Below are 25,328 nucleotides of genomic sequence, written 5' to 3'. Positions count from 1 at the left end.
TCTATTTATTTTGATAATGTGAAACCCTTTTTCTTACAGTTAAAATAATATTTTTTCTTACAAATAGTGTCCTTCTGAACTATTATTTTAAATGATCAAATAATAGAAATAATATTGCATAAAGATCTGGAACTAATTCTGAGGCATGTTGTAGAGCTGTGCTTTTAAAACACCTTGTGAATCACATAGAGAGAGAAGGAGGAAATACAAAGAAAAAGCTGCAAATTATACTTATTTTTGCTGATAAATCATAACTAGAGTAATTCTTGCATTTTGGAAGGGTATTTTTTATAATTATAAAATGCAATTTCAAAATTCCTTTGCAATTAATAAAAACAATTTCTAAAACCAAATAATGTTGTTGAGAACTCTAGGCATTACATATATGATGAATAATTCCTTCTATGAGGAACTCCATGTATTTTCAATACTAGAATTTGAATCTCTTCTTGTTGCCCTACAGAAATTCCAGACCTATGAAGGGGTGCAGTACTACTCATTCTGAATTAACTTTCTTGACCCATCTGTAAAAAGGAAGACCACTCTTGGCCCAGTTTAGTCATTTTATATGTACTAGATTAGTCAGAACTGCTACTCTGTCCACATGTCCAGTTAAGAAGTTATATATTACTGTAACTCATTTGATCAGTAAGAATTGATTGCTTTGATCATTCTCACATGGATCAAGTCCAGAGTGTTGCAGTTCAAAGGGCTGCATCCTGTCATCCTGTCTGTGCTCTTTTTTGAGAAAGACTTTTTACATTTTTTTTTTTTTTGCATCCAGTATATCACAGAGAGTCAGATATAGAAACTCATTTTCACATTGCACTGACGTTTCTGCTGCCCTTCTCAGACAAGGCGGGATGCATAGATTGGAATGCTGGTGTATTTGTAAGCCTTCAAATGGGCCATCATAGTCTTAATGAAGGTCTTGGGTGTACTTCTAAGCTCAGACCTTTAGAAAAAAATGGGAGCTATTCCCTTCTGCTTCATTGTGTGCTCAAATATTACACCTGAGATCTGCCTTTCTAAGTCTCAACTGGATTCAATACAAGTTCTATCTTGTGAACAGGAAACTAATTTATAGAACTGCAGAGAATAATGATAACTTATATAGTCTTACTGTATCCAGTGGTATGTGGAAATGATGAAGTGTAAGAGTCAAGTGAGAATGACAGTCTCACAGCAAATTTTTTTTGATTATACAGAGCTGGTGTTTCAATGGTAGTTACAAACTTAACAATGAGTAGCACATGCTGGAATTTGAAGACATATACAACATTTGAGCTGGAAAAAATAATGTCTGAGTAGATCCTCACTTCAGTCCTCTGACTGCCATCAAAATTTACTATTAAATGTTGGGAATTTGTAACCATGTATAATTGGCTGCCTTTTTATGCAATTTATTTCTAATTGATTTTGAAGAAAGAAATTTCCATGTCTCATGGAGATGTCTCAGCATATTGCAACCTGTTTTAAAAGAAGCACTATAACTCAGTATTTGTTATTACATACTTTTATTTGAAAAAGAAATATTTTGAATAATCTTGAAATGACAACATTTTTTTTTCAGGAAAATGGGACTTGTCACTTGGGACACATTTTATACTCTGTTGTGCTCTGTTCCTTTCACAGCTCTTGAAATATTAGTGTTCTGCATTGTCTTTGGACATGATAATATGTTTCTTTTGCTGTTCAAACCTGGAAGCATTATCCCAGGAATTCCTAGATTTTCTCTATCTTATGCTAGGCTGTTTGGTTCCCATTATACTATTTATTACAGGAAAGCCCTTTAAGAGTAATGCTTTTGACATACTTGAAGCCTCTCAGCTCTCTTCTGTTTCTTGTCTTTATTTTCTCATCATGATCCTCTAGGTCAGACAAAGTAAGGCTATGTTTATATAATCTACATGTTACTAGCATTGAAATGCATCCTCATGCACGTTGCCTGTAGAGCCTCTTGGGCATGTTTTGAAAGTTATTTTTTTCACCTGTGTTGTCGGGGCTGGTTTGGAGTCAAATTATAATGTGTTGTGAAAGGGATAGGAACTTCTCTGCCCCTGACTCCATCCCCCAGAAAGGTGTCTGAATTCATGTGGGTTTTTCTCTACAGACCTACATCTGCTTAAAAAAGTGACTGGGAAAGGCTGTACAGCATCTAAGTATTCTGCATGATCTGAAAGCTTTACTGATTCTGTTGGCAGAGTGGTTTTGTATTTATGTGCAGAGGGAGGTCAGATTGAAATTAATACTATTTATAAGGCAATGGGTCATAATCTTTGCTTTAAGAGAAACTTCAGACTTGTGCACTGTCAGTGCAGTGTGCTTTGAGGAAAACCACATTGGCCTAAGGCATTTCTTCAACTGAAATTTGTTATGAATCTTTTCCAAAATGTGCAAAACCAAAAGTTCTCTTTTGAGATATCAAATAGCATATTTGACTAAGTTGAAATGCATTCAGTATATTTTCACATAGTTGAAATCAGTTGTCCTGAAGGCATTTGACCCAAAACATCATCCAAAGGGATGGAAATCAGAAATGAAAGTCCAGGAGTGATTGCCTTTTAGGCTTTGTCTACTCATACGTTGGGACGGAGTTTATCTTGTGATACTGAGTTTATGACAGAGGAAAACTGTAACAGTGATTGAGTTGTAATAAACTAAATTGATGGTAGTGGTGTGTCTTATGTACATAAAGATGAAATTTTTTTGTTCCTTCCTTATTTCTCAGTATAAATAAACAATTTCCAGATGTTAAAAGCAAAATGGGATAAAATAAAAACATTGTTATTTACTACTTAAATTATCTCCTGTGAAAAAGTTGGTATCTTCCAGCATTTCCAAAAGCCTTCTAACAATTAGAAAATTTTCACCAAATTACCTTTGTCTTTTGAATGATTTTACTGTGATGTTACACTCTTTAGAACATTATCTCCTGATTATTTACTCTCTCAGTTTTTAAAAATAATTCTGGCAAGAATAATTGCACTCTAATTTCTTATTGAAAGAGTCATGTATCAGACTTTGACCATATTTCTTGAAAGCGATCATGTGTGTGCAAAAAATTAGGGATATATTATCTAAGATTTGTTTAGAAAATTGGCCTTTTCCCATAAATGATTTTAAAGGGAATAGGAGGTGCAGTAGTACCAGAAGGGACTGTAGTCTTGGTTCCCAATTGAACACAGTTCTAATATAATCTTCAAATGAAGAATGTAATTATCAGTGTAGTATAGTGACCCTTATAAGCAGAGAATGTTCAGTTTCATGTGTGTGCTGCATTCACAGGGTCTTACCTTTTATATTTCTATGCAGTAGAAATAGTAGTTTTCAATCTCCCATTTATTAATATTTTATTTCAACATATTCTTGCTGCACTTCTTCAGCATCAGATCTTTATAACTACAAATGCTTTGATAGGCTTTTATATTTCCTCCAAAAGTTTCTCTTTTGCCCAAGTCCCTATCTGTTTTTATGAGTTTGATCTTCCTAAAAGAGTAAAAATAAGTTCTGGTATTTGAGCGACAATGAGCTGTAAGATTTTATTTATGTTTATCATATGTTAATACATTTGGTGGCTCATTATCACTAATGGGAAAGCATTTTGAAGACAGAAATGCACTGAATACTGTTATCTACCACAGTTCTCTTCAGAAGCATATGCTATACAAGCAGACACTTTTTTTTTACTGTTTTCTCTGTACTATCTTCAGAACCGTGATACCGCACCTTTCAAGACTACTGTGGAATCTGGTACTGGGAAAAACACTGTAGAGCCACCCAGTCATATGAGCTAGAGCCATGTTTTGAAAAAAAAGTAATTTTGCACAATCCAGAATAACATTGTAGCCCTTCATGAGATGCTTTTCACAGCATTCTTGGTAAATGCTGGGGGGTTTTCACATATAATATTTTGCATGCTCAGACGGCATGGAAATAATGACAGCATATAAGAAATGTTGCTTTATTAAGTTTATTTTTTCAGAGAGGCACCTTTAAAGATCATCTAGTCCAACTCCCCAGCCATGGGCAGAGACATCTTTCCCTCGATCAGGGTGCTTTGCATTTACTTTATAACATACCTTGGAATTCAGCCATCAAGAATCAGTTAGGTGACTTGTGTCATCACATTCTCACTATTCCCCTGCTAAACTGTCCTCACACATTGTCCACTTTTGCACAAACTCACTGATTCTTCACGAAGTAGAACCGTTTGAACTATTCAAAAGAATAATTATTTAAACTGATCATTACATGGCATGGTACAATTGCTGAACAGCTTACTGTATGTTCAAGTTTAAAGTTGAAAACTGAAGTTGTATTTGTTTTTTTTTATCACAGAGAGTATCATTATTGAGTTTTTACACTTAACTCTTCAGACAACTGCTAAAATAAAAACAGACAAGTTTCTCTGATTCTCAACACAGCTTCAATCCAGCAAAATGCTGGGTCTTTATATGTTTGGAACATATGTTTCAGCAGTTACAAGCTACATTTCAACTGCATAATCTTGACACATTCCTTTTTTCAATATTAAACAATACTGGGGTTTCATTGTCCTTTGATCCTCATATATAATCCCTTTTGGTTAACATTAGGTTTAGGTTCAATACTAGAAAATTCAGCTTTGGAATCTCTAAGTTGTCTGTAAGAGTGTTTTCATTTCAAAAATAGTGTTTGTCCAGAGGAGTATTAACTGCTACACAGCATTTAGATATGTTTAAGAACATCCAAAGCATGCTCATTTCACTGTCCTGCAACTAAAATTACACTCAAAAGAGGAAAACCTGCAAAGTATAATAGAGATCAAAGGAAATTTCTTTCCTCCCACCCCAAGGAGTAGGGAAACAAAAGAGAAACAGAACAAAGTGGATAAAAATGGAATTAAGAAAGGGGCAAAAAGAGACAGATAAAATATTAATTTTGAATGTGAAGGCTTTCTCTTCACTATTCTACAGGATAAATGGTCATCACCCTCACATTAATTTTTCAATGAAAAGCCCTTTAAAATTATTTTTGCAATTTTTGCAATAATTTAATTCCTTTTGAGACATTTTATAAACAAAAAAAATAACTGAAATTATTCTCAAAACAATTCTATTTCTGACAACTATTGTTATTGAAGTTTCTTAAAGCTTTCCATAATTACATATTAATTTTAAGAAATATTTTAAGTAATGCATCACCCCATTTAGGCCAGTCATCTCACAGTAATTTTATGGTCTCAAGCAAACATAAATTGTCCTTGAAAATACTTCTTCTTTTCTACATTTTGCTTATGACTAAAAGACAAAAGAGAAAAGAGAAAAAGATAAAGAGCAAAAGAGAAACATAAAATGTGAAAGTGAAACTCTAAAATCTATACATCACTTAAAGTAAAAACTTTCTATGTTTGAAAAGTGTCTTCCCATCTTTTAAAAGGATTCAAGAACAACTCCAGGTATCACAGTCTGTCAAACTTCTCTTCACTATTAGAAAAACTGATGCAGTGTAATTAGGAGAAAGTAATGAAATGCTTGGATAAATATATGCTGATATGATCAAACCAGCCTGGCTGCCACAAGGGTAAATCACACATTCCTGACCTGCTAAATTCTTTGAGCCAACAGTACAGTGTATAAAGGGCATCTTGAGGAAGTAATTTACTTTGATTTTTCAAAAGGATTTCTGATAAAATCTCTCACAAGAAATTAGTGAGAAAAATAAAGTAGCCATGAGGTAAGGCCAAAATTCTGAGAAGGATTAGAAGTAAGTAAGCCAAAATAAGCAAGATTTTAATAAATAGCTTCTTCACAGTCTAGGGAAGAATTCTTAGCAGGCAATATGAAACACTTATGGAAAAAATAAGGTTTTAACCAATAGCTAATAATTTACCTTGTTTTAGTTATTATGCTGCCCAGATTATTGATTTCTAGGAAACTTCTCATGTTTGTATTTTCATCACAGTTCACTAGGACTACTGATGTATTTTAAGTACCATTTGATTTTAAACCACACTTTTCTAGTATACAGCTTAAAAGCATCAAATTGACATTGCTGCAGTCCAGTCCTTCTGACATTGGTGCTTTGTTTTTCTCAGTGTCACTTGATGCAGCTAAGTATTTTTCTGAATGTTTAGTAAATTAGATCAGAAAACCAATGTGGATCAAAATTAATCCCATATCCCCTCCAACAAAGAGTTAGAGTTTTGGCAGGTTACTTTGCTGATCCAGTTCATCATGTAGTTACGTAAGTACATCTGGTGATGTAAGAGAGGGAATAGAGCAAAGATAGGAATAGTGGCTGCAGGAGATTCCTTCTTTTGATGACAGTTCCTGTTTATTCTTGCTTCATGTTATTTTTGAAGCTGTGTCTAATTCTGAATAGAACAGGTAGTGAAATCAATTATATCCAGTCCAAACTTGAACTCTAGTACTTTCTGGCACAGACAGAAATGCAAATGGTGAGAGAATTCTGATAAGTGCAATGATGAGAGACATCCTAAACGGGCTGTAATAAAATATGATACATCTTTGAACTATGTATCGATTTTCACCAGACTGCTATACCGGGATCCATTTCACTTTACTGAAGCTTAACAAGCAGTCAACCTGGTAATCACAAGAAAAAATATTAAAAATTATAAGAGATAGCAGAGTCTCGTCTGCATTATTATGAGAAATACTTAAAAATAGAACTGAACTTCCCAGCATGATTGAAAGTTTACAAAATGAAATATAAGCATGCATGATGTACTTCATTAAACATGCTTATTAATATAGCATTTCACATATATTAAAAAAAATATTTTCAGTCTTTTTTTTTCAACTGTTTAGTAGAAATAGAGACAGGAAAAACTGATTAATAAGTTTAAATGCTACTCTGAGAGTTACTGGCCATGCAGAGGTCTTAACAAAGCAGGAAAATTTCACCATTCAAACAAATAACTGAATAAATAGCTTTAATTTTTGCCTAAATTAATGTAGAGGGGAGAAAGATGTAACAGAAATTTCCCTAGTTCTTTGATGTCTTGATTATACCTGAACATTTTGGCCAAAGATTGTTGGCAATGGATGTTGGAGACCAGTCATCTCTGAGTTTTTCACTGTTCAGGTGCTTGTAGCAGGTGATTGACAGCCAAAATATTATGACCAGTATGGGTGCAGTACCATTTCTGGCTACCTTGCAAGAAGACAAACAGCATATCATCTTGTTTCAGCTGGCTCTACTTGGACAAGAGTAGCATGCAGAGCAGTATTTTAGCATGCATGGAAGTAGTCAAAGTTAATAGATTGATGTGGTTGAATAGGACAGTTTCTTTAGAGCAGTGGATTTATAGAAAGTCTCTAGCTACATCTGCAAACTCTGAATCTTCTACTTAAATTTAGTAGAACTTGAGTTTGTGAACTCTCTGAGAGTAAAGTAGGAGTTTTTGTTGAAAGATCAGAGAGGTGACAGTTCCTCAGAACACAGTACGCTCCCTAGGCAATCTGTTCTACCATTTATTCAGGTTGATCTTTAGGGATACAGATTTCTTCAGGTTGCATGCTGCAAATAGTCATTGAGAATACAAGACAGGAAGCTGCACGGTCTCTTAAACATGTCTTATTTAACACTATTATTAATTATCTGAAAGAGAGGGGTGTTAAAAAGAAGATAGCAAGTTTCATAGATGACTCTAAAATAGGAAGTGTTGCAAATATTAGTGGGAAAATAAATTAAACAGAGGAATCATAGGACGTTACAAATACAGGAAGGAAATAAGTAAAACAAGGAAAGTTTTGCTTAGAAAATTCAAAGGTAATTACATATAGAAAAATAACATGAAAAAAGTTCAACAGAAACATGTAAAATAGTAAAAAAAAGAAGCTACGGAGGCAATAATTGAATGGCAAATAGTATATGAATGTGAATTGGAACATGGAATTAAAACAACCGACTTGATTTGGGAGGCAAACTCCCTTCTCCAGCTCTCTGGTCTGCAGAGCACGTAAATAAACTGTACCATCTTTCAGAATAATGCGTTTGGTTCTCTCAAGTTTACCTCGCCAATTTTGTGAGCTGGTTGCTAGAGAGGATGTATCACCACAATGAAGCATTTTTATCATGGGCAAAGTTAATGCATGATGTGAGCTACATTGCTATAAGCACAAAAATTATAATCCCTCACTATCTTTGAGGCCAGAGATAGGCGCAGTACAACCGTTTACGGCAGAGGGAGAGGCTGCATCCCATTTTCATCGTTTCAGGTCATTCTCTGCAGACTGGGTCATATGGTGGGGCATGCTGCCAGCCAAAGAGCTGCAAAGCATATTTTTTGCACTCATATTTTCAGGTGCTGCACAGTGCTGCAGTTTCTCTCCATCACTGGAGGAGCTAGAAAGAAACTGCAGTGCTCTGCTCAAGTCAAGACTGAACAAGAGAGGTGCAATGGTGAGGAGGTGGAATTTATAATGCTGTCAGTAATTAATATTATTCATTACAAGCATCGCAGAGCTTTCCTCTGCAAGGAAGAGTTGAAATTAAAACACTTTTTGATACTGGAAGGGTTGGTTTGTGGAAGAGGGTAAAAGAAGTGGACATATGTTCATGAATATGATTATGTTTACAGGGTACATTAGGGGCTGGACTGTAGAGCTCACTAAAGCTGCTGTGTCCCTTGATATGTCTCAGTGCTTTCCATGGTCAAATACAGGACACTTGTAGCATACCTTACAGGCTTAGAAAGGCTTCTGGAGCCCAAACAGCCTACCTTTGTATTTCACAAAATTGGGACCCTCCTATGAAGATTCACATAGCTGACTTATTTGCCGTGTTATGCCACTGCAAGACAGTTGATGCTTGGCCATGTATAATTCAGACAGAAGCATACTCCAGCTTGCTAGGACATGATCTAAAGTTTTCAGTCTGCAGCATGCCTCAGATCTATTTCACTTTTAGTTTTCCAGTTTACAATAAACATACCATTCGTAGCCAAATAGTGTGGGCCTGGGACGACTATGGACCTTAAGAAAAGGTCTTTAAACACACACTCCACAAAAACAAAGGTGAAGGCTATATAATATGTCTAACAGCTAACTGAAGAGAACTTAATAAGCATTCTCCAGCAGAATAGATTCTGTACAATAAAATGGAAACTGGCATGTGTACAGTACTGGGCAGTTTAACATGAGCAATAGTAAATGAGAAGACAATGTTAGGTTATTAGTAAATGCTAACCCTTAAGAGACCTTGGATATGTACCCTGCATTCCAAAGCATGCTGAATGCACTGGAAATCTCCATTGCTATTGTCACTAAAATATTCTGTAGTTGCTTATCATTTTGTTGTGCTTATGTACCCAAACATGGAAAGTTTGCACAGCTATCATCTTCCTAGCTAACATCTTGCCACGTTTGCTCAGCTTTATTTTATGCCATGATCACATTCATCCTTTCAGGCTGCAGGTATCTCAGGAAACGACAGTTCAGTCTACCTCCTTAGGCACTGTGTGTCCTTCATACCTTCTTCAGAATTGCACTTGACATTTCAATATCCAAAACTTAGTATATGTAATATGTCCTGTTGATTTCCACACTTGAGTTAGGCATCAGGAAGAGTTCAATGCTCCTGCTCCAAAGGCAGAAAATATTTCAAAGGACTGAGACTTAAAAAAACCTTGAAATCAGGAGACATGAGACAGAAGAAATAATTTAAAACACAGTGCAATACAAATATTTTTTAGAAGATATACATATGCAGTGCAGTATTGATAAGCTTGGCAGAAAGACAACAGTCCCATCATAAAAAAAAAAAAAGTTCAGAAAAATGTTAACAGTTAGGCAGCTGTTAGAGAAAAACCTTATACAAGTTCTAAACACTAAGCTGCAAAGTAAGGATCCTAATGTATCTGCAGCTGGGAAGCTGAGCATGAACATGAAATCAGTGCCAGTGGAATGTTTTCTCAGGGCAGGGCCCCGTACTATCCTCTGAGCACTAACCTGAAGTAGTGTTACTACAAATCTGTAAGCAAGTGGATGTATACTGGTCTCTGACTATTCCCATTGGCACTTCTTTTGACATTTTTTACCTGGATTAAAAGTCTTAACTTATACAACATTGTCTCTAATGTCAAATTTTATCTTTCTGTACAGCATTAATGCCTACTAATACTTATACTAATGTCTAACTGCCTATTAAAATCTACTATCATTATTACATTCCCCCCCAGTCTTCTTTTTTATATTTGGTCTTTGGAGTAGGAGTCATCTTTATTCTCTCTTTTTCTTTTTTTTTCCTTTTTTTGTGGTAAAGCTCCTAGCACAACGGGGCCCTGATCTGAGCCTGATTTTCTTAAAGTTCTAGAGGACATGTATTGGAAGTAAAAGTTTCAAAATAGATCTATGCCATCTGAACTTCTGTGCTTCACTGCATGACACCCGGTTTAAAGACAGGGTCAGACTCAGGAGTAAAATAGTTGGAAAGATAAAGTGGGGGCTCTGTGAGTCTTTTGACAAAAATAAGATCCTCCATCTATAGTCCTGCAGCCTCTGAAACTGACTTGTAATATTGTGAAATTATGTACTTTGTGCCAGCCTTCATCTGTGTGTTGAGAAAACACAAGGACAGAAGGTTACAACTGCTTCCACAAAAAAAAAAAAAAAAGTTTAACACTAAACATATGGAAGTATCATGTGAAGCTTAGTTAAAAATTAAATAATTATTTGGTTATCTGGGATACTGTATCTTGTACTTGATAACATTTCAATCAAAAAGAGTAAATTCCAAAATACGTGAATCTTGTATTAGTCAGATAATACAAACTGAAAGAGTCACTATGTGAGACTGAGAAATAATTAAGAAGAAATAGATTTTGCCATTGCTAACATACTTCTTGAATTTCATTTTTCTTGATTGTAAAGGAAATTTTAAAAAACCCTCTACTACAGAACAGGGAAGTATTATGAAGTCACGTAAAGTACTTACTGATAAGCAATCCTTTGAATCCTCAAAAATCTCTTCTCTTTAATAATTATACCAACTGCCACTTCCAACCACAAAGCAAAGCTTAACTGGCACAGTGACTTGAGAAATGCAGCAGTTGTCTAGGGAGGCTAAACAACATATTTTTCTGCATTTATTTTAATAGATATTTACATGCATATGCAATTTGAAAATGCACATACTTTCATAAATATAAACCAAAACAACAAAAAGACCTCAGCAAACAATACTGTTGATGATTTAAGATTCCATAATCCCCTTTATAGCCCCCTAATAGGCATTACATGTAGCAAAAACAAAAAAGGAAATTTTCTGTTTTAACCAGGCCTCTTAATCCTGAGAAGTATTTAATCTTTTGGAAATGTCTCAGTGGCACATTGCAATAAAGGTAGTTGACCTGTCCCCTGTGGAGCAAACCCAAGGCAATCTGCCTAATCTCGTCCTGGGAAACATATCCAGTATCACTGCATCTGGAGAAATCACATGGGTATTTTTTCAGATGCCTTGCAAATGCATACACAAAAATTATTAAAACAAGCTTTGTTCAGTTCACAGTGTAGCCTTTTTGAAGCATCTCCCATGCCCTTGAAGAACAAAGCAGTCAGCTTTAGTTAAATTCTGTTTTTGAGATTGTCTGCAAAATTAATCTCATCCCCTTGAGAGGAAATAACTTGATCCCCACAATGCTGAGTTTCAGAGGAAATACTGGTACAGTCAAAATCTAAAATAAACACATAAGAAATCCCTATATTTAAGACATTGTCTTTTCCTATTATTAAGTGTCTTCAGATATAATACAATTTTGCTAAATTTTAAATACTCAACTTGAAGTTTGCCATGGCAGGTATCTACCTCAGGCTGAAATGCATGTAGTACTTTACTTGTTTTGGAAGGCTTAGGCAAGCAGATCCATGCCTCACAATAGATTTCATAGGAAAACGTTTTTGCCCCTATGAAAAATGTTTACAATTACCAAGGAAACTGCATTACCTTCACATTCTGAAGCAGTGGCCTGAAGTTTGGCATGAGCTGTCCTATGAAAAGCTGCCTACGTTTGGTATGCATTTATAACCTGCTGGGGGAAAAAAAAAGAAAGCGCCTCCATGTTTTTAGCCACTAAGGTTTGGCAACTGTCTTCTCCAAAGCTTCATCTTAAATGGATCTGTTCCTTGCCTGGACTGAAGGGGCCAAGTGGGGCTTTGTGCAATTCCTCCTCTCTTTGACAAGTATTGTGGTTTGGAGAACAGAGCTTGTAGTAGGAGATTATCTCTCTTTTAGTATCAAAGAACCCCTGCTGATGCCACAGCAATAAAAGGAAAACTGCCTAAGTGGAGCATTTGGAGCTGGATCTGAGTGTAACAAGGATGGGGACAATGATGAAGCACAGGAGAAGAGAGAGTAACTGAAATTATTAGGGAAAAGAAGAGAAGACAGAGAAAAGTGGAGTTAAAATGTAAAGATAATAGAAAGGAGTGGTAACAGTCTGGATCTCAGAAAGAAATCATTTGACTGAGAAGGCCAGCAGGGAATCTGCAGCTGTAATATGGATATACTGGAAATACCACTGGTGGAAGATTTATGTTTGCAAAATGATAGATAGGTATTGCCTTTGTCTGCCCCCTAGAACCAGTCTTTTGCTCCTGCCAGGTAATAATTCTGTAGGCCAAATGACATGCGTGTCTTGCCTGCCTCTTGTGGCTGATTCACAGAAGAAGGACAGCTTTTCACAATTCAAACAGTTTTCTAGATTACGTGTCAGAGGTCTGTGCTGCACCTACCAACCCAAACCAGTTGAGAGGGCTTACATGTGATGTAACTTCTGTTTAGAATTTTAGCTTTTAAAAGCTAGGGAGTTGCACTGAGTTTCCAAATGTAGTCTTGTTCTTTAGGCTTTTATGCATAACATGTACTTATTTTGCTGAAACCCGATATGAATTGGTCATTCTTACAAGAATCTTAAGAGTCTACATGTTTTGTGTTTCTGTCATCAGCTACCTCTGAGGAGGGAAACTCTAAATTCAAATAAGCAAGTAATGAGAATATTCGAGACATATTGAAGCTCATAGGGCTTAAAAGACAGGGGTATATGTATAAGCTCAAAATGCAGCTGCCTGGAATATGTTCAGTGATGACAAATTTGCAAGGTTTAAATACAGATATCCAGTACATTTCTGTCTGGTCATTTCAGCTATGTTGCCCAATTTACTAGAGCTCTGGAGACAGTAATTGATCCATTCCCACACACTGTGTGTTGCTCTGTATTTACAAACTCTCATTGTGTTAGTAGACATTGAAGAGTTTCCTTTGCCTTTGTACAGTAGCACTAACTGGGCTATTATGCAACTTTAATAATTTTCTTTTTTCGTACTATTTACTATTTACCATTTCTTGCTTGCTCTCATTCTAAATAGCACTGATATTTACTTCCACATAAAGTTACAAATGAAGTTTTATAATGAAACAGAAAAGAATATTTTGACTGCAGTTCTGCCAAGTATGCAGTGCTTTTTCATGGTAAATGCTCCCCACAGATATCATGTCTTATGATCACTGTTGCTTAGAGTTAAGAAAAAAACAAATACCCAAGTGATAAAGTGTATTGCAAGATCAGTGGAACATACTGAAACTCCACTCTGTCTAGGATAATTGAGTCATTGCCATGATTAAGCGAAATGAGATGACTTGCTCATAAATCCCTAACAATCATCATCTCTCAAATATCGTAGCTAAAAAATAACCATTTGTTTACAAATAGACTGTATCATCCTGTGGTGGCTGAAGTCAGTGAAGCTAGATCATATTTACCTCTTTCTGAAGCGTTCCAATACAGCTTAAAGGTTTCCCTTTGACGATCTTATGTCTATAAAAACTGAATCCACCTTAATGTCTTTGGATATTGTATTAAGTACAGCTTTTCTCAGACTGTGCAAAAACCTTGAAATACCTCTGTGAGGCTTTTTTAAAGATGGTTTAATTATAAATCATTTTAAGTGATATAACGTAGCTACATTTCCTTTAGCCTTGAATTGTATTTGACTCAACAGGTTAATTATCTTTTGCAACTTCTGTGAAAATTTTTTCCTAAAACTTAGGCCTATCATGGACCTGAGAAGCGATAATAAACAATGTTGAGTGTGATTATAAGAAATGTTAAACAATGAGCAGCAAACCAAACATTTGATGACCAATGAGCAACTGAACATTATGACAAAACGGTTTTATCCAAATGATGTATTTCACGAGCAATTTAAAAAACTTCTCTCTCCTTCAAACTATTTTGTTTTGAAATCCCTATTTTCAGTGTAGAGAAAACGTCTATTCACATAAAATTCCTTCTAAAGAAGAATAGGGATTTCACTCATCAAACCACCACCATCGGTCATAAAGGCTGTCCTTTGTATGCTGTCCATACATCACATTCTTTTTAGTTCCCTCCTGAAAACAAAATATCTTTAGCCAAGTATTAGCAAGATAACAAGGAGCTGTGTTTTTACTAGTAGAGACAACTTGGTTTCTGTGCCAAAAAGTCAAGTTTTCATTTCTTTGAAAGAAATCACTCCAGAGAATTTTTTTCCCAACAACTTTTAAAATGTATACCAGCACAAAATCAGCAATCACAGATTCACTTGAAGACATGAGCTTAAGCAATTAAGAATTCTTTGTACCATGACAAGTTACACAGAACAGGCCAAATGAGATCTTCTAATGTAACAGTAACTTTTTATCTTTTTAGTTAAATCCATACCTGTAATTTTAACTTTTCAGATTTTCTCAATTTCCACTTGAGAACATGTACAGCCAATATGTTCTACATCCTTTCAATTTATATCTCTTCTGTCTGCTGCTCCTGAATCACGAACTTATTCTTCAGCCTGTGTGTTGCATCCATTTCATTTAAACTTAGTCTTGGCTCTCTGAATCTGGCTGCTCTTCTTTTAATGCTTGTCCATAATCAGCTACACCAATTAGCAAATTTCTGTTCAAATTAGTTTCTTTTTCCAATATTTTAGAATTGTTTTAGCAATCAAGATTTTATTCTGGTTTTGTTGATGGTTTTTTCCCCCCTGGAGACTGCTTTCAATTCTCCTTTGTACTTGAAGGGAAATTTTCAGTTTCCATTGAGAAACACCCTTTTATTTTTTTTATTTTTATTTTTTTAGAATATGACTTTTTCCCAGTGCCACAACATTTCTTGCTTGTAAATGCTTTTCTGGTTCATCCTGAAACATGGCAAATGGGACTGAGCTAAGAAGCAGGGATGTTTTTGTTCACCATCTACTCTCTATTGCATTTCACATATGGGGGTATAGATGCATCTGTATAATATGGAACTACATGCCTTATGTATGTTTATGCTTAATATACTGATACATACCAATATGTTTAAATGCACAAATACACAAGATGGTTTGAGTGGATTTTTTAATGAAGCACAGAGATTATTTTTAATATTTTCTTGTCCCCTTTGTTTTTGTGTACACTGGAGATATACTTGAAATATATTAAGTATTTCCTAAACAGAGAATAAAAAAGTTCTCAAAATGGAATTCACAAAGTTAATTTCTTGAGAAAGAATGACTAAAAGGCAATATTATCTGCTTGTACCTATTTAACCCTCCCATCACCCTGAATCATGTCCCAGAATATGGGTGTCTTTAGTAGGAGGCAAATCTTAAATAAGAGCTTAAATGTTTTCCTTAAATAGATTGTTGTGTTGTTATGACAGGTAAAAAAAGTAAATGAGCTATTAGATGTCACAGAACTGTAGAATCACCAGATTGTTTAGAACTTCAATCTGACTGATAGCACTGCATTGGAAGATGCAGCTGTAGAAATCAAAATGCACATCTAAATAACGCTGAGTCATTACCCATGTTGCTTGAGAATGTAATGTCTACTGATTTGCATTTGCTTTGCTGTACCTTATTTTGGAATTCTAAAATGGCTTTTAAATTCTTAGAGTATTAGACCTTTATGTGGGTAAACTGAACAGTTACAGGAGTTAGAGTAAGAAATATTTTTACACTGTAGATAAAATTTGTTATTTTTGGCATAAATTAATGACAGTGTGGTGGTAATTAAGAGGAAATGTCTAGTACAGAGTAGTTATTGCATACTTAATTGATACTTTTGCCTACTTATTTTCCTTTGAAGCGTATTTGACACTGGGCACTGTCAAGGTACTGGAGTAGGATGCCTGTTAGTCTTAGATAAGATGTCAAGTCCTAATTTTATTCTAATTTGCTTTAGAAAAGAGAGAAGTGCCCAATATAATAAACACACAAATAATTATTCCAGAGCACTTAATGCAGGGCTAGCAAAACAGATAACTTGACATGCTTATAAAAGCTGTATAAATGTAGCGAAGAACGTAAACTGTGAAGTTTTTCATTAGAAAGCAATAGAAATGCAAATTGATTTCATGGAAGGCACACAAAATAGGTTTTTTTCTGAAAAATTGTTTTGTTGTTGTGAGATATCAGTGTGATAATGCCACAAGAGATAGCAGTCATATTGCTGTTGCCTAGTTCTAAGAAGACAGGGGTTTTCCCAGCCCCAGACCTGCCCAGATTATTATACAGCTCTATTGTTTCTCGTAATAGTAGTTTAGCACTTTGACTATCTTCCAGAAAAATTTCTGAGGTTAAATGAGAAAATATTTGCTAGATCTATTTCACATAGGCTTATCTTCACAGGCATACCTTCTAGCTCTCAAACTTGAATTCCATGCTGAAGTATACCGCATTCTGCTATGGTGGAATACCATTTAACTTATGATCAGCTGTGAACTGACTTCCATGAGAATACAAGGTAATTTAAGAACTATTGCTGCTGGGGGCTTGAATCCCGACCACTTTTGTGTGTACATAGAATGATGTGAGGACTCAGGTTTTACATGCTGGCACAGTGTTCCCAGAAGGCCAGAGCTTAAACTCTGGAAGCTGAATTTCATTTGAGGTAGGTACAGGTAGACCAAAGGAAAGTACCTTTTGGAGGTTGAGAACAGATTAAGTGGATGATGAAGAAGTAAAAATATAATCTCTTGGCTTGCTATTGGACTCTGACTTCAACTATTTTCTGCAGCTGAGTTCTTCTGGTGCTCACATGAAATGAGACACACAGCTGTACGGAAAGCCCACAGACTACCAGTGAAGGTGATTGACTGTTTGAAGGATAACATTGTCTCTTAGAGGCAAGTGCTAGTGCTAAACTGGACAGTGAACAACTTTATAGTCCAGTTCTTGACCTCGGCAGTTGCATCATTTGTTTGAGAATCTGAGCACTCGCTCTAAATAAATTTTATCAAGATCTTACTGCAATATCCTGTCAAACACAAATAAATATAAAAATGATATATTTTAATGGCAAATAGGCGGAGCCCAATGGATCCCAGTGCATTGGGATCTGTTGTGCAGGGATAGCTGGGAAACTGTGCTGACATAGAATTTAGTGAAGGGTCCAGTTCAATGCTGAAGATGACATAGGGAAAGGTTAGCTGACTAATTCAGCCTCACACTTCTGATCCAGGAATTTTCAATCTGCTTACACGACTGACACCAATGTAAAGTACAGACATGCCATGAGCCTTCACAGCAGGATCAAACAAGAGCGCTAGGAGTTATGAATTGTGTCTACTGGTAGCAAAGCATTAGTAACTTCTCTGAAGTTAAGTGACCCCTAATGATTGTCAAAATTATTAACTGCTTCACTGTAAATTAAAGGGCACAAGAAAGGAAACAGACAAACACACTCTAACATCTGCATGATGTCTGGCATCTTTGTTTGATCATAAACTGTGTTATCTTATTTTGGTGTCATTGCTGGAAATAGATTAGATTCTATCTGCAGCATTGTATTGGGGTTTTTTGCTTTTTCTGAGCACTAGTCAGAACCAGATTTCAAAATATGACATCTATTTTTTCAGGTACAATTTGAGCATTGCTTTTTCTGCAAAGCAAATAATAAAATATACAGATATGCATACAAACCTCAGCTGTATGTGCTAACTGAATACAAACTAAGCACAAATGGGCTTTTACAGATGTAAATTCTATCATTTGCTTGTACAAGTGACAGTGATAAACAACCACACACACCAGTGATTTGCATGCACAAAGCTGAAGTTTAGCTCTGAGTGCTTTTTGAGACCTTAAGTGTCATACCCTGTTGACAGCATATTTGACCTGAGAACATCAGCTTTTTAATCAAAACATTTCCTTGCAACTTCAGTTTATTTTCTTTATATCCATTACCATGTCTATTTATTTTTAATCTGTCATCAAAACATCTATCTTTGAATGGTTAGGCTGACTGTTGTCTTTTGCTGAGCTATTGCTAATATGCTGGCAGGCACTGCTGTTTAAGTACATTTTCTTAATTTTGGATCTAATCCTATTCATTTTGAAATGACTGGACATCTTTCCATTGGCTTTCTTTGATTGTACGCTCCTTGGGGCAGGGATGTGTCTTCCATTGTTTTTTGTGAGTGCACTACCAGTGATGGTGTCCAAAAAATACAAGTAGACAATAATCTATTCTTTCAAGGAACAAAAGGATGTTCTTTTTGATGCATTCATCTTTCATCTCTCTTGAGTTTGCCATTCAAAGTCAGAAAACTGTTTGCGGGGTTTTTCACTTTCATCATTTTCCTAGGTTTTTGCATCTTATAGTCTTCTCATGTATCCTCATTAATTTGCTTCATACTCACTTGTTCAAATGTCTCTTTTAAATTCTACAATTGTGGGTAGAAAAATTAAACAGAAATAAATTCTTCATGTTGCTTTTGGAAGATGTATGATATCCCACTTAGCAAAGGTTTCTTTGAAATTTTTACCTGGTGGGTTTTTTTTTTTCCCCTATAGCATCCTAAAAAAGAAGAAACAGTGAAAACATGGTCTTTCTAATTAAGGAGACATTGCTAGCTCCAAAGTACAGATATATTGAAATTATTTATGGAATTTAAAATTATTATGGGAAGGGAAAGTTCTGGATTTTGTGTTTCCCCTTCAAAGCCATGTCCTTTATTTCACCTTGTAGTTGTATTATTGACCTCAAAAGAGGTTTATCATAGGCAAAGATAGCAAAGTCAGACTCTTTCCTAAATATTGATTGAAGTGGTGAAGACTATACTGTTTAAATATGTACTTTCTATCTCACTGGATTCAACCAGTTGCAGGTTAAGACCTGCATATATTGGGCAGCACTGTAAAACCCTAAACTCAAATCCCAGCAGTTGAATAGAGGAGTAGCTGATAATATACATGCTTGTTGTAAGGTGGTAGATAAGACCACACAAAAGAAGAAAAAGGCTCCTGATGGTTTTCTGAAAAAACCCAGCACCTGGGGAGACATTCCCAGGTGACATAAAAAGATTAAAATGAAAAAAGGAGTGATATGGAGATAATACGGCCCTTTTTCGAGAATATCCTTCCTACCAGGAATTTGGGAAGTGGATCCTTGGGCCTATTTCATCTGTCTATCATCCCAAAAATTAGTTTACTGACTATAGCCACTCAAACTGCCTAAAGAAAAAGGTATAAAAAGAGATTGGACATAAGCAAAAATTGGGGAGAACCTCTATCAATGCTGAGGAGGTAACCGACTGGCTACCTTTTCTCCCTTCGCCTTCTCGGGACGCCTTGGGGTGAGCAATCATTCTATACATATATACTAATTTTACTTTTGCTCCATAGTACTTTAACACTTTTACTCATTCTTTGGTAGTTCTTTTGCTTTAGGGTGGGTGCTTAAGTTTTTGCTTTACTTATTCTTTGTGAGTTGTCTTACTTATTTGCAAGTTGCTTTTGCTTTAGCATGCGTGCCTATGCTTTGTATTATTATTATTATTACTACATAGTTTGTGTGCATTTTTTTGCAGTTAGACCCTATTCCAGACACAGCAAACCCCCTAAATTGTCCCAAATTTGTATTAATAAGCATGTTGTTTCATGAACTGTTGGAGTGAGTCTGTTTTTAGTTGCTGACAGTTTTGCGATGGCGAAATAACTCATAGGAGAAACCTGTTGAGGGATTTTTCTATTGCTATCAAGTGCAGTCCTTATATAAAAAGGTATCAAATGTCCTGATCGTCTCAGTGAATCTGTTAAGCGAAGGGTCTCATTAGGTGAGATGCTTAACAGACTGTTCTGGACATTAAAAGGCTTTGATCTCCTAGGGGACACTGATAGCCAAAAAAATAAATTAATACAAGTCGGACAGAAAATTCATCTTTTCTGACCCTTGTCACGTGACACTTGTTATCAATTTTTTGTTTTAAGATGATGTAGTGAATCATGTTCAGTCTTATTTATGCTTAAACATATATTGTTTCTTTAAGCTTAACGCGCCTTTTTTTTAATACTCTGAGAAATTTTATTAATTTAAATGCATTTCCAATCTGCAGAAAGAACAAGGAGAGAATGGGGCACATCTCAGCAGGACCAGAGTGTCAGAAGAAGTTGAAAGAAGTAGTCAAATTGAGCAGTATAAACTAATTTAGGAATTAAAAGCAGAAATGTTTTAAGAAAGTGGTTTTGTGCATATTGTTTACACAGATACTACCAAATGGATTACTCATCTATTTTCAACATCAAGAAAATTCTACAGACTTCAGTTTTGACAGTTTTAAACAAAACCCATCATCCCAGCTCAAAACTATATTTGCATATGTATATATGCAGTCTGCTATGAAAAACAAGATGCTATTAGCACATTGAGTTCTTATGCTTCTTTCTACTACAAGAGACAGAAGCAATGAGAAGAGACTGGGGCGGGGGGGGAAAGCATGAAAAAAAGGGATCAGTGGAGCTAAACACGTTGTTGTTTTGGGCATCCTCCTTACCCCATAGCATGTTACAGCTTTCACAATGTCTCCCCAAGATTCCACTGGACATACCAGAAGTAAAGGCAAATAAGAATGCTCCATAGCATCGCAAATCAGACAGGAGTGGGTGCTCCTAAGACCCGCACTAATTCCTGCACAAATCTCCTCTGAACTTCACACAGCAGGGCTGTGTATGGGCTTCAGGTCAGCTGGTGAAGCAGAAATCTTGAAGGGTTAAACCCACACATATTCTTGTTGTCTTTGTCTTTCCCTGTTAGTGGGACTCCTAAATTCAGTGGACCAATCCTTGCATACTAACCCTTAGCTGCCACTGGAGATGTTGTATCCCTTGGATTAACATTCTCATGCCATTGCCTGCTTCTGGAAGTTTCATCTCTGGCAATGAAGATTTAGCATCCATTAAGAAATTATATGGACAAATTCTTTTTCCCTTGTTTTAACATATCTGCCTTTTGTTTATTTGTTTCTAGCAAATTATTATGATGACAAATTACTTCCCCCCCATTTTCTACATTATGCGAACTTAGTGGAGATTTTCCTTTCCAAAATACTGAGAACTAGGTCAAACTTTTCAATTTGGCACAGACCCAGGCTTACCACAGGAACTGAGAAGACTGCGGCATCACCCAGTGAAATACAGATGTTTTCATATTGTGTGGAACAAATGTCTATGTGCCTGTGCTGCCCACCCATTTGCCTCAGAGCTGCGTTTCTTTCCTTTGAGTCTGCTGGGTTAGACCTTCTGTCCCACCCAGAGATTTCTTCACTAGCTGTGAGCCCAGATCACCTCTCAGAAAAGTCAGCAGAAATAGCTGCTTCTTTTTTTCTCCTTTGTGCAACAATTTTGAGGGGAATAAGGCTTTTCATACACCCTAAAGAACAGACAATTATGTGCTCAAATCACCACGCTGCTATTTAAAGTGACTGCATGGCCATTGCTCTCATTGCAGTATCTTGGGCAAGGAAGGATGAAGCTCTGGCTATGGCCAGGGAATAGTTTTGTTTGTCGGTTGTGTAGAATATAAACTACAAGGAGCTATACTCATGTTTAAAAGTCGTTACATCTATCAATTCTATTTTGATGGCTTTCTAGAAAAGGAGACGTAGGACCTCAGGAGACCTCCCAAGCATTATAGAACTTTTTGTTCAAAAGGAACAGAGATAAGTCTTTAAAAGGTTCACAAAATATCACTCAAAGCTTGAGTTGTGCAGCCATTCTATGCGGTTTCAGTACTTGTTAGCAAAATGTTTGAATGCAGAGGAGAACTGATATCAAAATTGTGGGTGGAAAGCTAGAAGACAAGATGCTTTTGAAAATGTAGCTTGTAATGTATAAATTTGCACACTGGACTGTGTAGACAATGCTGGAATTCAGATAGTATTTTCAGCTTTTATTCTCTAAGAATATCCATAGCGTGTCTTCATATTCCAATGCAACATAATTCTTTTAGGATAGCATTTATTAATTCTTTTAGGATAGCATTTATTAATCATATACTATTATAGACTTTCTGAGACAGAAAATACTTGCACAGATAAATCTCAAAAATTACAGGAATCCCCAGGTTACTGAATCTTTGCATACCTGCAGTAAAGTGCCCTAGAGAACAGAAGAAATGGATGAGTGGGAAAATGACTCATTGGATATTTGTATTAGCCACTTTGAAAGGTATAGTACAGAGGGAATTATCGATAAGGTCGGAGTCTTCACGAGATAGCAACTCTGTTTGCAACACTTAAGCAAGAAATGAAATAGCCTAGAATGCAAGTTGACAGATAGAGTGTTGAGTGAGGCCCCAAGGAGCTTGTGTTGACAACAGGAAACCTTTTATTTGAATTGTCTAAGGGCGGTAAAAGGTCAAAATTATTCAAATGTTGAATGCAGTGGGTAGATGAATCCTGAACCAACATATTTTTGAGGCAGCAGAAAGCCAAATGCTCCATCTCTCACACGGTGATAGCTGTGTTTTTATAAAGATTGCATAAATCTTGCTAACTTGTAATAGCCACTTTTGTACATTTTACATGAAACGTCTTCAGTTTATCCAATTAATGTAAACATAAGTGTGCTTGAGAAAGACCTAAGATTATCTTTGAACATTAATTGTCATGTAAGTAAATATCAATAAATTTTTTACTTACTTTTAGTACTAAGTAAGCAAAAAAACCCCTTAACTATTTTTAGTAGTTAAGATAACTGAGTAATTAACTACTCATAAGAAAAAGTGACAAATTGTTAAAAAAGAAGAGACCATGGAAAAGGCACAAAAGTTCTGTTTAATCTGCCACTGAACTACTTTATTATCCTAGGCAACTCATTTAATTTGTGCATGTCTTCCTTCTAGCCTTATTAATTAGGACTACATAGAATCCTCTTGCTGTGTTGGTTGCAGTGTATGTTTTACTGTCATCTGGTCATAACCAAGAATAAGGATATAAAAATGACACTGGATTCTAGAAGAAAAAATCTTTGACACTTTCCATGAAATTGTTCCAATTATTGTCCTGTAACTAAATTCATACTGTCATCACTCCCTAAGTTTTATATTTTAAGCTATGAAGAACGTACTCAGTCATGAAAGGTTTTCCTGTTGCATTTTAGAACATCAGTGTCTCTGGAATCTGTTTAGTCACCTACACCTGTTTTACAGCACAACACACAACTGCAAAGTATGCAAGAACATGGAGTGTGTGTAAATGAGTTGTATGTATGAGTATTGATTTCAGCAACAATATTTTAATGATGTTTCTCTTGAAAAATGAACAGTAGATCTGGGCTCAGAAATTCTTAATACATGTGTATGGCAATAGACAGTCCATATGCAGTAATGTACTTTATTATTCTGTATAGAAGTTAAATTATATCCTGTTTCACCACAGCATATATACATGAAAGACCCATGCTAATCTTTTTCATTCTGTCAGCACATCTGAAAAGCATTCAACACAATGTTGTTTTCTCAGGAATCCAGCCTTTTTGGTGTGTATTGGCTTGCCCTCTAGTGAGTCTCTCTGCTTTCTGCTTCTCAATGCACTGTCTTTCAAGACAGTTGCCATGTGGTACAAGATTCTGGCTCACCATTCTTCCACCTCAGCTCCAAATATGATCCTCTGAACTAATGTTTGTAGTTCAATGTATGTACCAAGTAAGTTGAAGGTGCCAAAAACTTTTCATTAGGAAATAGTGATGAACTGTTCAGCTCCTGGCTTATTGCATTATCATGATCTGTAGTCCCACTCTTCTCTCAGTGATTACCCCCCAAAAAATTCAGGGTTAAAGCTCACAGGCTTCTGCCTGGAACTGAGGAAACTGAGGAAATTGATAGTTTTCAGAACAACCGCTGAGGAGACTGAAAGGAGGTCTTGCTTATCTCATCAGCCTGCTGGTTCAGATTCTGTTTTCCTGCCCAATTTGTTAGTGCTTCTAGATTTGTAGTTACTGTTTGTATCTCAAAGTGTGTTTTGCCTGAGGACCATTATTTCTCTCACTAAAATTTGTGGTGATTATTCAGAACTTTACCTTAAGCTGAAAAAATACATTCTACTTAGGGTTCTCTTGAAATCCATTGAATAACAGCAATCTGGTTTGTGCAGAGAACAACTGAGAGCACACTGTTATGATGCATTATTTTTAATAACTTTATTGCAATAGAGTTTTAAATTTCTTGCAGAAAAAAAGGAAAGATGGAAGAGAAAGAGAAAAGAAAGAAAGGGAAGTTTGAAATTCAGCAGCCAAATACAAAACTTTGTACTGACTTTCATGTAGTCTAGGGCTTGCCCTTCTCTTCTTATGCATGGTCATGTTCATTCAAACCAACTCAGAAACTTCCTTTGGTTTTGGAGGTTAAACTCTCTGAGATTAGAAGCAGACCTTTCTGAGTCAAGGGCCCCTACCTTTGGAATTAGTTTTTCTTCGTGTTCTCTGCCAATGTCCAGCTCCAATAACCTTCAGAGCACATGGCAAAATATTTGTATTTGGGTTAGTTTTTCTCTGTTTTAAATGGTTTGGTTTTGCTTTGAGTTTTACGTTACAGATCTGGAGATGGTAGATTGGGAATCATTATTTTCTAGCAGGATTATTTAGTATTACCTACCATGGGAAAGTTTATATGTAATTTATCAATTATTTTTATAAATGTGTGCTGCAGTGCCTGAATGAACAACATTTTCGTTTTCACTTTTAATTTGTCGTTTTCTAGCCCGTGATACTGGAATTACTTTGACCCAAACTGGAAAAGCTCTTGAGGACAGAACTTTGTTCCTTGTGTGCTTTGTTGTGTGTGGAAGGAGGGGATGATTCTGCAGGTGGACAGACAGTGGGGTGGCTTACCATTTATGAGGACTAATCACTTTGTTATGGGCAATTCTGCAGTCATGTCTACCTTGATACATGTTCCACAGCCATCGGGGCTGTGCAAACTTCCCCTCAAAGTGGCTGTCTGCAGCTAGTACTGCTTTTTGCTAGTGAGGCCAAAACTATAAGAGTATCCAGAATGTTTGTCTATCCACCCCAAAATGTAGC

Source organism: Chiroxiphia lanceolata, chromosome 1, assembly GCF_009829145.1.
Source record: "Chiroxiphia lanceolata isolate bChiLan1 chromosome 1, bChiLan1.pri, whole genome shotgun sequence".
Taxonomy (NCBI): domain Eukaryota; kingdom Metazoa; phylum Chordata; class Aves; order Passeriformes; family Pipridae; genus Chiroxiphia; species Chiroxiphia lanceolata.
This window is presented reverse-complemented; position numbering follows the sequence as displayed.